The following is a 13,353-nucleotide window of genomic DNA, read 5'->3' on the forward strand; positions in this document are numbered from 1 at the left end:
ACTGCAATGTCACATTTCGAGCTCCCCCTGAAGTTCTGTGTAAAAACTCGATTTAGGCTTTCTGATTAATGTCATATATGATTTTGAGGAAGTAAAATCTGCCGTTAGATATGACATACTGTATATGTAAAAATATTGTAGTCTGTTTTTTTTTCAGAAATCAGATCTTAACGTCTATACTGTACCAATGAATACAGGAATTAAATAATTTAGTAAATTAATTAGTAAACCGGGAATTTCCCTTTTCAAACTTGTATTTATTTTTAACTAGGAAAACAAACAAAAAAAAGTATATCAAATCCTACTCAGTTTTTCTGTTCTAGGTCATACATATGTCATACATTAATGGATTAATGGAATTAGTGCATTAATGGAAGTGATAAAAGAGCTCACGATTTCTTATCTCAAAATACAACTGTGTTTTAAGGGTAGCTGAGTTGCATTCAAAACAAAAATAAAGTCCAAAGTATTGCCACTGCGACATACCAGTCAAGACTATAATCTCATGCTGTGAATTGTTGATGAGACACATACAAATGCAGAGATAAGTCCATATTCTTCAGTATAGAGCGGACATTATCAGGTGTTATTTTCAGATATCTTGAAAACTCCTTTCAAAAATATAATAAAGTGTACATGGTTTTGTAATGTTTTTATTCAATCTGTTACACATATTTAGTTGAGTGTTCTTCATTTGTGTCAAATGTGGAAAAAATATCAAAGACAGCATAATCTCTCCTAAATCTGGCTAACATAAGGACCATTAAAATGTGTTGCTGAATGCCAAATTGTTATTTGAATTATTAGCAAAATTCCATGCCTACCTTTGTTTTTTTTAAAAAGGAAAATTCTTTCTGACAATAAGGCACACAATCAACAGCAAAGCACTTAATATAGAACTGCATCCAGTAGGTACCGAATAAAGTGTACCACTAAATACACTTGCTAAGGCTAAGACATTGTATTTTGTGCAATTTCCTTTTTTAACATTGCAGCATCTGAGCCTCCAGAGGTCCATTAGACTAAACTAAACAATTATCTAATTATTCCATTGTTTTTTATAATAAAATACATTCTAGTTACTACCCATATCAATACAAACAAAGGAGATCTGTGAAGTGGTGGTACAATAGACATTGAACCAGAACTCTTTAAATGGGGAATATGAACTGAAAGAGACTTGTGAAATGACTCCCATAAATGTAGTAGAGGAACTTTAATCTAGGAGATTAATTGATGGCCTAGGAAACCAACTCAAAATATCAGAGTTTTAGCCATCATCATTCTTGGTCTCAGTAACTCAAGCCACAAAGTAACATCTAGTGCGGATGGACATCACTTTTACAGGCGAATTCTTTTAAGGTTAAAACAAAAATCTTTTCATCTTACAATTGTTTATTACTATGGCATTTTTTTTTTCATTTAGAATCCCCATCTGGGATGCAAGTCAGCATCTTTCCCACCACCGGCCTTTCACTAATACAGACAGATGAGAACCTCACGTGCTTTCGTCCAAAACACTCGTGCTCTTGGTATCCCCTGCCCCACCTAGCAATGCCCACAGCACATTCAGCAATGATGTGACTCTCATTGACGACAATCCAAAACACTCCAACCCCACAGATGGCCAGGAAGTCACAGCTGTTGCAATCGTGCTGTAAAGTGGAGGCACCGAGACCAATTAACACACCAGCAGTTTGTGGACTTTCTGACTGATGCCCTGAGTCATACTGGCGATGTCTGAACTGCAGGGCTCCTCCACTCTTTTGAAACCAACACTTCCACTTGTTGAGCTGCACTGAAGCCCCCTTTTGTCGCATAAAAAGAGTATTTTTACAGAACCTGAAAGTTTTGCCAAATGCACCAGCTGGTACAGCTCTGATTAATCAAAAATAAATCTCCACTTGCCGACTCAAGCATATTTGTTTACGCTTGAATAATTGTGTATCAACTTGTTTGTCCTGGGGCGACAGCAATTGTCACGATACATTTCAAGAGTAATGCACCATGCACATTGAAAATTGTGAGAAGTGTTGTGATCTGCTACAGAGTTTACTGTTTTAAATCAAAAATAATAAGACAACAGTAGGACTCCAGTTATCCTATTCAAGTAATAATAATAATCCTTGAAGCATGGATAATTTACAGTACATGAGATGTATTAATTGGTGAAGCTTCTTTAGAATAGAAAACGTAGTGTTAGATATTCTTTTTTAGGCCATAAATGCACCTGCAATGATGGTTGTATTTTCCTGTTGTCTTGACGGAACTCAGAAATAGCTAATAACACAAAAATAACAAAAAGCTGTCGCTAATGTGAAATTTGGATAGGGGCCAATGGAATGCTTTCAAGGGTAAGCTTTTGCAAACATTCACTTTAAAAAAAGTATTACTGCAGTTCTGCAGTTTCATGCTGCATGATCTTTGATTTTTGAAAAGCACAATGTTTGCTTCAGTTCTGTTTAGTTGATTTAGTCTACTTTGCTACCTTTTGCTTTAAAACGTTACCTTGCTTTATGAGTACATAGCCTCCAATAGTCTGACCAATGCCCCCCCCCCTCCCCTTCCACCCACATTAAAGAGCTTTGCTCACACAGAACAATAACAGCAGCTGTATTGGGAGCTCATCAAAAAAAAAAGAAAGGAGCATTTTGTGCTCACTGGACTCTATGTCTATGAAAGTGTGATTCACTGCAGCTCAGGTGGACATTAATTATGGATGCAATAATACGATTTGAAAATGAATCCTGCTTGAGGTAAGCACATAGAAATTACATGGCCTACAGATTCATGCCTTGCAACAGTGGAAAAATCAAATTGCACATTTTACACCAGAGGTGTCCAGAACCAAGCTCCAGAGGCTATGGGACCTTTCGGCTTTTGTTCCACTTCAGCTCCCTCGGGCTACCTTGGCCTGATTCACTGTATTACATGCTCGATCGGACGTCTTGTGCAAAGTCTCCAGGTCTTTAGTGAATGATGATTTAAAGGTCATTGCTTCAGAACATATACTAATGAAGTGTAAACTTCCAAACATGGAAAATGGCACTGTTTATTTTATATTTGTGTGATATTTTGTTTTTTGGAATTTACTTTCTTCATTTAGATGTTTAGGATGAAAAGCATTGCATTCCACAAGTCCAAAGGGTTTTTTATGCCTTGTACAGGGAGTACGTTTTTAATTTAAAGGGTACTACAATACAGTATATACAGAATATAAGTTCACTTTTGACAGCACTTTAGTTTATAACAGTTTAATTCTGGTCTTTACAACACTTACTAGTGAATTTTAATGGATGTGTCACCTAATTTTGTAAAATTTTGTAAAATCTCTGTTTGAGAAGCTTCCATTCCAAAATGTTGTGTTGGATTAAATGTTTCAAGGGCTTCGGGTGCAGAGGAATCCATACCTGGTTGAGCTCTCTGCTGAATTTGTCAGTTTGTGTCTGTTTGTAAGGGATGATGGTGGCATGTGGGCACAGTGGTTAGCGTTGCTGCCTCACAGCCCCGGCACCCTGGGTTCAGTTCCTAGAGTTTGTATTCCCGTTGTTGTGTGGGTTTCCTCCGGGTGCTCCGATTTCCTCCTGGACTCCAGGGCTGTGACGGTAGGTTCTGTGGCTTCTATTGTTTTCTAGTGCCCCTGGTGTGAGTGTGTGTGTGCTCTGCGATGGACAAGCACCCTGTCCATCCCACGTCTGGGATAGGCTCCAGCTCCCATACGGCCCTGCACTGGATAAAGAGGTTAGAAAACTGATGGATGGATAGATATTGGCACATGTGAAAGCTCCTCATCCATAACTGTAAAAACGTTAAAGTGAGAATCCAGTTTAATGTACATTAACAGTTTCCTCATTCCGGTGATGGTAATGGCACAATCAGCACTAAAATAGTTTCTTTAAAGGAGCATTTCTTTTTGTTTTCAGTTTGTTCTGCACAAGCCATTTGAGGCTTTACTCAGTAGACAATAGACAAATACCCAGCAGATAACGTGCTTTATAATGTAAACAGCAACTTTCTGAGTTTCAGTAAATATCATAAATTGTTAACTAATTAAAATGAGGTTTTAGGAATTAGGAAAAAATATATAAAACTATCAATCAAATTATGTTAATTTAGCACTGTTTACTTTTTTCAAGCATGAAAATAGGACAGATTTATGATAACAAACAGTAATTCATATTCCAAATTTAATGTGAACGTTAATGAAATGGTTGCCAATAGTGATATGATAATTAGATTAACAGACACAATATCTTATTCACTTGCCTGACTGCCTGAAATGCATATGGAACCTCACTGCCTTCTGCTTTTATAATGGAGATTCATTATTACAAGGGGAAATTGTGCTTTATAATGGTTACTATAATGTACTACCAAATTATAAAAACACAATAAGTTAAAAAAAAAACTTTGATAGTTGCATCAACACAGAATACCTAAATATGAGCTCAATTCAATTGATTGACAATGCGATTGACCTGTAAATGTAATAAAATTAAATTACATTCATTTATTTCATTGAATATTTAAGGAACAGATATTTTATCCCTCAATATATTATTGCATCCTTTTTTTTATTAACCAGAAGAGTTAGGTTTAGAGCCCTCTTTGAACAAATTGATGATGAACTACAGAGGCCAGATACAAACACAAAGCAAAGAGCTGGGTCTTAGCAATATGAGCATAATACAGGAGGGTATATTTGTGCATGTATATAAATATGCAGCCATCTAGAATGTGCGAAATGTCTAAAGGAATGCCATGATAGGCACTGCGGGTACAGAGGTTACATTTTTCCCCTGCACTAGTCCGTTACATTGTCAGGTGGCACAGTGAATTCCCCAACCATCGTGACGCTGCAGACTGGTGTGCTATTAATTCAGGTCGAGTGTGCGTGTAAAAAAATTAAATGAAAATAAAAAATATTTTAAAAATACCACTTGGAAAAAAAATCCCAAAATGCATCGTTAAAATTCAGATTACTTAGCACTTAGTTAAAACCTTAAAAGGGTATTTTGAGTTTTCCAGATCGCATCATGAATGAAGCAGGTTAAAATTAATTTTATTTTTTAGGCTTCGGAGAAAGTGGTGTGTAGCGAGATTTAATAATTTTTGTAAAGTGTACTGCAGGTGGAAAAGGGTTAGCATTTTTGTCTTAAGAGTACACTGTAGCTGCGTGAGGTCAAAAGACAAATTATGGCAAATGCAAAGTAATTGTTTATTAACGTGGTCATGTTCATACTTTCATGAGGCACTTATCATATACTAGTATATCATATTCTTATCATATGCTTAAAAACAATTGGTTGAGCAACGTTTTACTGTACCACACTACCACAACTGTACAACTGTACCACACTACCACACTAACAATTCCAAATGTGATTTAACACCATATAACAATAAATTACATTTTTTATAGGCACTGTATTCTATATACAATACTTAATCATGATTAATTACAATATATATATTCTAGATTTCAGATACAAAACAAATTGTATCTGTTAGTACAATGGCAAATATAATTGTGATTCTACTGTTGAGTGTGGTACCTGCTTTCGGTGTATAGTATTACTGAACAGGTTTTTATTATTTTCACAATTAAAGCTTTTCTTCCTGCAGACAAAACACATTATTGCAGTGGTGTGTCACACTGATTGGATGACTAAATGTGTGGTACAGTGGTAAATTACGTTTCTTAGTTCATGTATTTAGTGCTACTGTATGACCTAAATTAATAACTACAAATGTTGCCTGGTGATGGGTTAATTTGGCAGGAAGTTTCATTTTGTATTACACCGCAAAGAAACATTCCAGTGTATATATAATATAGAAACATCATATATAAACAACAAATAATTACCTTTAATTAAGAGGTAGTAAATGAACCACAAGTGTGTCTGAAGTAAAATGATATGTAACAGAAATGCTGAAGTTGCACAAAATTGCTAAGAAACAAACCAAAAACAGCATACAGTATTATAAGTCAAAAACGTTTTGTCATAAATATTGTAGGTCATGCACATGTCGTACCAGTGATGTGGTTGGGTCCACAGCATTACTAAACTGAGCCAGCAGCCACATCACCCTGCAACTCACAGCTGGCAGCCCACTGGAGCTCAGCAGGTGTGAGCCTGGTCAGTACCTGGATGGGAGACCTCCTGGGAAAAACTAAAGTTGCTGCTGGAAGAGGTGCTAGTGGGGCCAGCAGGGGGCGCTCACCCTGTGGTCCATGTGGGTCCTCATGCCCCAGTATAGTGATGGGGACACTAGACTGTAAACAGGCGCTAAATTAGTGGACGGTGTCAGATGAGAATAGAGTAATTATTGACTGCATGTCCTGTGCAATTCTGTCAGATTTCAGTTTCTCGGAAGCCCATAACATCACCATGTGCACTCTGTGGTATCTTGTATTGTGTAGGTTATATTTTAGTTTTACAGGAAAGATTAAATGCATAAGCAGAGTTCAATTTCCAAAAAAATGTATCTGTATGAATATTGAGATCTCAGTCCCATTTGTCTTTGGGTATGCAAACATCCTTATCCAGTCTCTTAAATAGTTTATAAATCTTTGAAGTGAAGATATTTTTGGGTCCAGTGATTCCCATTAATTCCTGAACTAGTGGGAGGGTAATAAAGACACTGAGTGAATATTAATATGATGTTCCAAATCTTATCTCAGTTAAATATATTGAAAAAGATTTTTTGCTGAACGCAGGATAGAAAAGCAGAAGTTTAGCCATTCATGGTCAAGTTCAGATTTTGCCACATCTCTGATTGTATGGGAAGTCAAGTGGCACCACCAAAGACTGGATTTGGGTAAAGTATCTCAATGTACAACAACGTCTGAAGCAGAGACTCAAACCCAGGACCTTTCAGTTACGAATCCAAAGGCTTATCCTCGACATTATGTGAAACAGTGGGTTACATCTAATTCAGAGAGGAACTTATTAAGCTTCTAATAAATCCACTTGAGTAGATAATTTCTTTGAAATGTTTGTTTTTCACCGTCTAAGATAGATAGATCAATTTATTAGCCATATATAATTTAATAATGATAATGTTGCTTTATTAGCCCTATACAATTTCTTGCATTAGGAATTTGTCTTTTCACATACCCCAGCTTGCTCTCCATGAGACACACAGACAGGGAGAGAGCCTGGGGTCAGAGCGCAGGGTCGGTTATTGTACAGCACCCCTGGAGCAGTTAGGGTTAAGGGCCTTGCTCAGGGGCCCAACGGAGTAGGATTACTCTGCCGTCTGCGGGATTTGAACCGGCAACTTCCATTCACAGGCACAGATCCTGAGCCACAGTGCCACTGCTCTGCCAAATGTGGTAAATGTAGTTCTATTTTGGTTATTTTATCATTTGTCCAGTAAATGCTATTCACTATACTACCAAGGGAAGAAATCCATTTGGAACTAGGTACAACAGAGGCTATGGAGAGGAATTAATTTCAGGTATTATACAGTATTCCTTTGAGCTGCTGCTGTGCAACTATGCAGCCCATTAGAGTTTACTAAATCTTGTCATCTATTGCTTAACAACTTCTCTCTTGTCAAACGTGTTTTACAGACAAAGACGTTGCCTTTCGCTTTCACACACATCTAGTTTGAAGTGTAGCTGTAGTGTGAAAGACATGCATTCCAAAAGCAGATGTTTGGTTGGAGCTTCCCGTCCGTTTTTGAGGCAGCAGTTTTCACTCGGCAAGTTTTAGGTCCTACACCCTCTCATACTTGACCTAGTCCTTACGAGGTCCTGAAGAAGGCTCCAGAGCCAAAATGTTGTGTTTCTTTCCTCCTCATTTCAGCATAGAATAAACCTTTACTTGTTCAAATATTACATTAGGCAACGTTCTAGATACTGCAGCACCCTGCTGCAAGAAAAGTAACATCCGAAACATTTTCTGTTGTGTTTAATGATGCAACATGTGCACTCAAATTAGATGGTCATAGATTTGGACATAAGTAGAGCGCAACCAAGTTATAAGTTAAAAAAAATAATATTTTAAATTAACCATATTCTGCCCCAAGATCTAATAAATCAAGAATACTATTATCTAGTTGTACCAGAAGGTAAGTACAGTGTATGCTAGGTACAGTATGTAAGCATTAAGTTTTAACTCATTCTATTATTGCACATTAATAATAATAATAATAATAATAATAAACTTTATTTTATATAGCGCCTTTAAAGGTGGCTTCTCAAAGCGCTTTACAGGATGAACAATAACAATAAATAAGAAGACTACAACAATAAACATTAAGCCTCGACTTTTAACTACTGGCCATTCCCCTGCTCTTATTATCAGTCAGGTTGTGGATGGTGGACCAGTAGAGGATATTTTGTATACTGGACCAGATTTACCAGGGACAGTGAGCTATAGGAGGTTCAGTCCCAAACCCAAGCCCCTAAGTTTTATTCATTAACTAAAAACAGCCATTCAGCTATGTGACTTGTAATTTCAAAAGGGTAACAAGAGTTGAAGATAAAGCCCAGATTTACAAGATTACATTATAGTTGGAAGCAAGAAGATTTAAGGACATGTTTTAGCTTCAGCCCGTGTGGCTAGAAGAATGACTGTCTGGCCATGGGATGCCCAAGTGGGGTTAACCAGCCTGTTGTAGGCAGGTGGGGCTAAGCACTCTTGAGCAAAGTTCTGGGAAAACAAGCCTGATGATCCCTACTCACATCTTAGTAAGTTCAAATCCATTTCTAGGAGGTCTTCTTCCTTCTGAACCTCTGCTACAATAATAAATAGCAAAACAAAAACAGCTTTCCTTAATGTAAAACCAAGATAAGTTTAATTTTTTTCCCACCCATCCATTCCTTACCAAGCCTAACACGTGTACTACAGGCAAACAAGCAATCATTGTAGGGCACTGCGACATTTGTTCTTCCAGTGATGCAGCCCTGCAGATTGCTGTCTTATTTTGTATTTAGATTTACTTTGTATTAATAACTGAAATATTATAATTAAAATCACGATACAACTTAAAGCAATAACGTCAATATGGACAGAGAGTAATCTTATTTGGGAGCTCTCTACGATAGACTTAAAATGATGAACTCCTCACCATTGTTTTAACAAAAGATCTCTGCTTTATTTTGATGATTTGTCTCTGTCATAATCTTCTTTGTTTCAGAATGTATAATCTTTCATAGCATGTAAAATCCATAAATGCTTTTCAAGCAGGGAGTCTTATTCTTTAGATGAAATCTGTTACAGTTCGTATAGGTCAGCTGCAATTTCTATTCAAAAGATCTAGCAACAGAAAAGGACTTATGGTTTCTAAAAACATTGAAATGTCAAACACGGTATTTTTAAAATAAGGTGCAGGTTAACAAAACTGCCTTGTAACACATTATTTTCTTCCAAAAAATCTGTATGTATTCCTTTCAGTGTTGATATAGAATACACATACAGTATGTGCTTTTTGCTTCTGTTTCCAACAGAATACCAACAATCTGAATGGTAAAGATGCCTTTTGGAGGGTTGTTTAAAAGATTTTCCTTTTTTAATATCTCAGAAGGATGCTAGTAAGCCTTCTGTTAAATAAAAAACAATGATATTTAAGGTCAGCCTTTGTCAAAGTTTTCCTGCACACAGCAAATGGTTTTCTATGAATAAATGTATGCACTTAAAATTAAGCTTTGTGATGTCTTTTAAAAGATTTAAAACTAATAAAATGATTTCATAAATCTAAATTTTATTGCTTCCGCATGTTCTATGCATATCTCATAAGATGGGATTTAAAGGAGCAAACATCATAGTTTCTAACATGTAAGTCACAAACGCTGCATCGGAGGTTAAAACTACAAAAACGACCACGACATCAGACATTGTTGCAACAACAATAATTAAAGTAATTGTTGTTATTTATTTTATTTTAAACACAAACTTTTACAGGCATATTTCTAAGTGCTCTGATATACAGAAAGATAGTTCATATACAAAAATACATACTGAGGTCTGATTTAGGACTACCTGTTACTGTAAATAATAATTCATTATATTATTTAAATCCTTAAATCTAGCGTGCAACTCATTGTTGTTTTTTCTGGTCTGACTGTTATTTATCTAATTACTGATGTGTATCTAGTATGGTACTGTATGTGAAGATATGTTGGGTGGATGCTGTTTATTATTGTCTTTATTATTGTATGATTTGTCTTTTAATTGTATGAGCTCAACAAACCAAATTCCACGCAATTAGCTGGTATGACACAATATTGAACTTGAACTAAAATTGAAACAGCTCTCCTCCACTCTACAATTAGATACACTTGGAACGCCTGTGTGTCATATTTACTGTAACTGGGCTTTTATTTAAAGTGACCTTAATTGCTCCAGCACAGTCCTCCGAGAATTTTAAAAAGCCCTAAGCTTGATTCAGGTCTATTGATCAACTCTCATATGGAAACTCCCATCTGAGATTTGGAATAATGTAATTTGTGGAGTACGGTACCACAAGAATTCAATAATACTAGGGCTGCTGCTTTTCCAAATCACCCCCAATCAACATCAATGATCTCAGTTATGCTGCTCACCTAGTAAAACTGGTCAGTTGTGCAGACCAATAACCAAACAGGAGGGCTAGCAAACGGGGTAGAAGCAGCAGATGAAATGCAAAACGAGGGAAAACAATGGGAAGCACTGAGATAGAAAAGGCTATTTACAGAAAGGTGGTAGGGTTCTCTTGTTTGTACACTTTCTTATATTCTTACATTGAGGTTATGGCTGACATGACAGTTTGGGGTATTTGGAATAACAGAGCGTCCCCTGGTATGGCACTGAGTCTTGCAGCTTACTAAGTGGGCCACCCCCATTTTTGGCAGCCACTCCTCAGTGCTCTGGTCACACTGGCATTTACGCCCCGTCTAATGATGGATGATGGTCTTCTTTAGTAAAGGAAGTTTCTTAAGACCTTAAGGAAGTTTCTTCCCACTGCACAGCTCCCTGTGACCTAGCTGCCTCAGAACCAGCTGCTCCTGTGGCTTCGGGAACTTCTTCTACTGTATCTTCTTCACCTTGGAAGGACCTGAGGCATTGTCTTGGCTGACCATCTGTTACATACAGTACGTACTGCAGCCTACAGTAAACTTGACATCAGAAAACAAGAGGTCTCCCTTGAGTGCTCAAGACCATCCATTACAGCTGTGCACTGCAGCTGTGTCTGAATCCACCCCCTTATACAGCCTCTACAGCTGTTTTGGAAACCAAGAGAAATCAATGCTTCAGATTTCCCTAACGTGTAACAACACCCAGTATTTACTCAAAGGTACAGTACGTACTGTATGTGTTTCATACAAACAGACCCACTTTGTTTTTAGTAAAAAATTGAACTTTTATACTTTTAAACCATGACAGATGATTTTGATCCAGTCTTGCTTTGTTTTGTTTTTTCTTAGTAAATTGCTCTGTTCTGTGGAGTCAAGGAAACTATGAACTTTGACTCTTTGAATTTCTCGGAAACCCAGGAAAATGGCAGAATAGTGACTATCAAGCCCTATCTCAATTCTGTGGCAGTTTAATACTAGCTAACCTTGTCTCCTGTGTTAACTATAAAATTTATGTCACACTTACTTTGTCCATTTGAGTAAAAATAGAGAAAAAAAATGGTATAAAGTTAAAAGATAAATTCACTCCATTAAATAAAATGCAGTCTTTTTTTCTGATGTGACATTAAAATTTATCACTAACAGTAGGGTAACAATATACTCTCAATGTCTCAAATAGGTTTCTGTTTTCCATTTCTATGCTAATCAGATCTTATACAATCATCAACAGAGACCCAGTGTGACACTGTATAGTTTTGTAGACGTTTTCAGCTGTCATCATGCAATTCTTCAGGGAGCGACTTGGCATGATCAGATACACTATTACAGTTAGCAGTCTTTGTCTCTGCTACTTACTGAATTTCTTTACTCTGTTGTTTCATGACTGATTTACATACTAAGTGATAATGATAACAAAATCACAAACAAGTATTATGGAACATTTCCTGTACACACAGAAGCTGAGTTTTTTTTCTACCTCTCTCTCTGTATATCCTTTTATGGTTGGCTTAAAAGATGAAAATTAAAAACTTAACATACAGTACCTTTTTGTTTAGTTTACCAATTAGAGTTTATTAATTATGTAATTAAAAGGTGGTATTTTCAGAATAAATAAAACGAATACTCATGCTGACTTGTAGAATATACTACCACTTCAACATTAAAAGTATATGGACAATATTTAATTATAAAGGACATTTTAAAGTCCTTTACTTTAGTTGAACTTTCAGTGATATGACTGGTAAAATAAATAAAATAATAAAATAAAATAAATTAAAAAAAATGTTGGCAGGTGCTAAATCACCTTATCAAACATGCTAAATGGACTTATATTTAAAATAACACATTACTTGCCCACTGGCCTTTCAGTATGAAACTGAACAAACAGAACTGAATTTATATACTTGTGCACCATTTAGAAAGAGGTCAGCTTGTTTACAGTATATTGAAGTGCCAGCTATAATTCATTGGTTATATTTTGTTAATCATACTGTTATGTTTAGGGTTCTTAATATTGCTCATAATTATTGCTGTGGTTATGAGTCTTGTTTTTCGCAACAACCTTGTACTCAACTCATTTAGAATGCGAGATACCAACATCCTGCACAAAAGACATAACTGTATCTCTCTCAACCCCATTAGTAGGTGGACACAGTATTTTTTGGTAAGAATATGATCAAATATTGCCATTGCTTAACCCACTGACAGGATTGATGACCATGCTACAACATCTGGTGCTTACAGCCAATCTTTCACTCCCTGGAACATGACCTGGGAGAACACAATAACTAGTGCCTTCACCTTTTTAACTGGAGTCACACCCTCTTTCCTGCCAATCTCTAGGGTACTGTCAGGTCGGGCAGATAGGGTGACTGGATCCTGTGCAGGACTCAGGAGAGAGAAACACCAAGCCGAATCACTAGGCAAAAACGAAACCAGGAAGCGAGCGAGTAGGTCTGTACATGGGAGAGACAACGAGAGGGCAACAATCCAGAATAAAAAAGGCTAAGTCGACAATGAGGAGCAGGCTAGAAGATCAAATACCGAGTAAAGACTAGAAGAGTATAACGCGCACTTGGGAGCTCTAGGAGTATCCGCAATAGTGAGCGGGGAAGTGAGGAAAAAGGAGAACTAAAATAGGGACGGGAGAGAACGGTGATTGGTGTATTACTTGCAGCATGAGCGTTTGTTAAAGGGTGTGCGTGTGGGAATGCAAGAAGGGACAGAGACACGAGTGGAACAGGTATAAATGCAGGCCTCTAGACCACTAGACCCCATTAGGCAGCTCT

Source organism: Lepisosteus platostomus, chromosome 1 (assembly GCF_059453375.1).
Source record: "Lepisosteus platostomus isolate fLepPlt1 chromosome 1, fLepPlt1.hap1, whole genome shotgun sequence".
Lineage (NCBI taxonomy): Eukaryota > Metazoa > Chordata > Actinopteri > Semionotiformes > Lepisosteidae > Lepisosteus > Lepisosteus platostomus.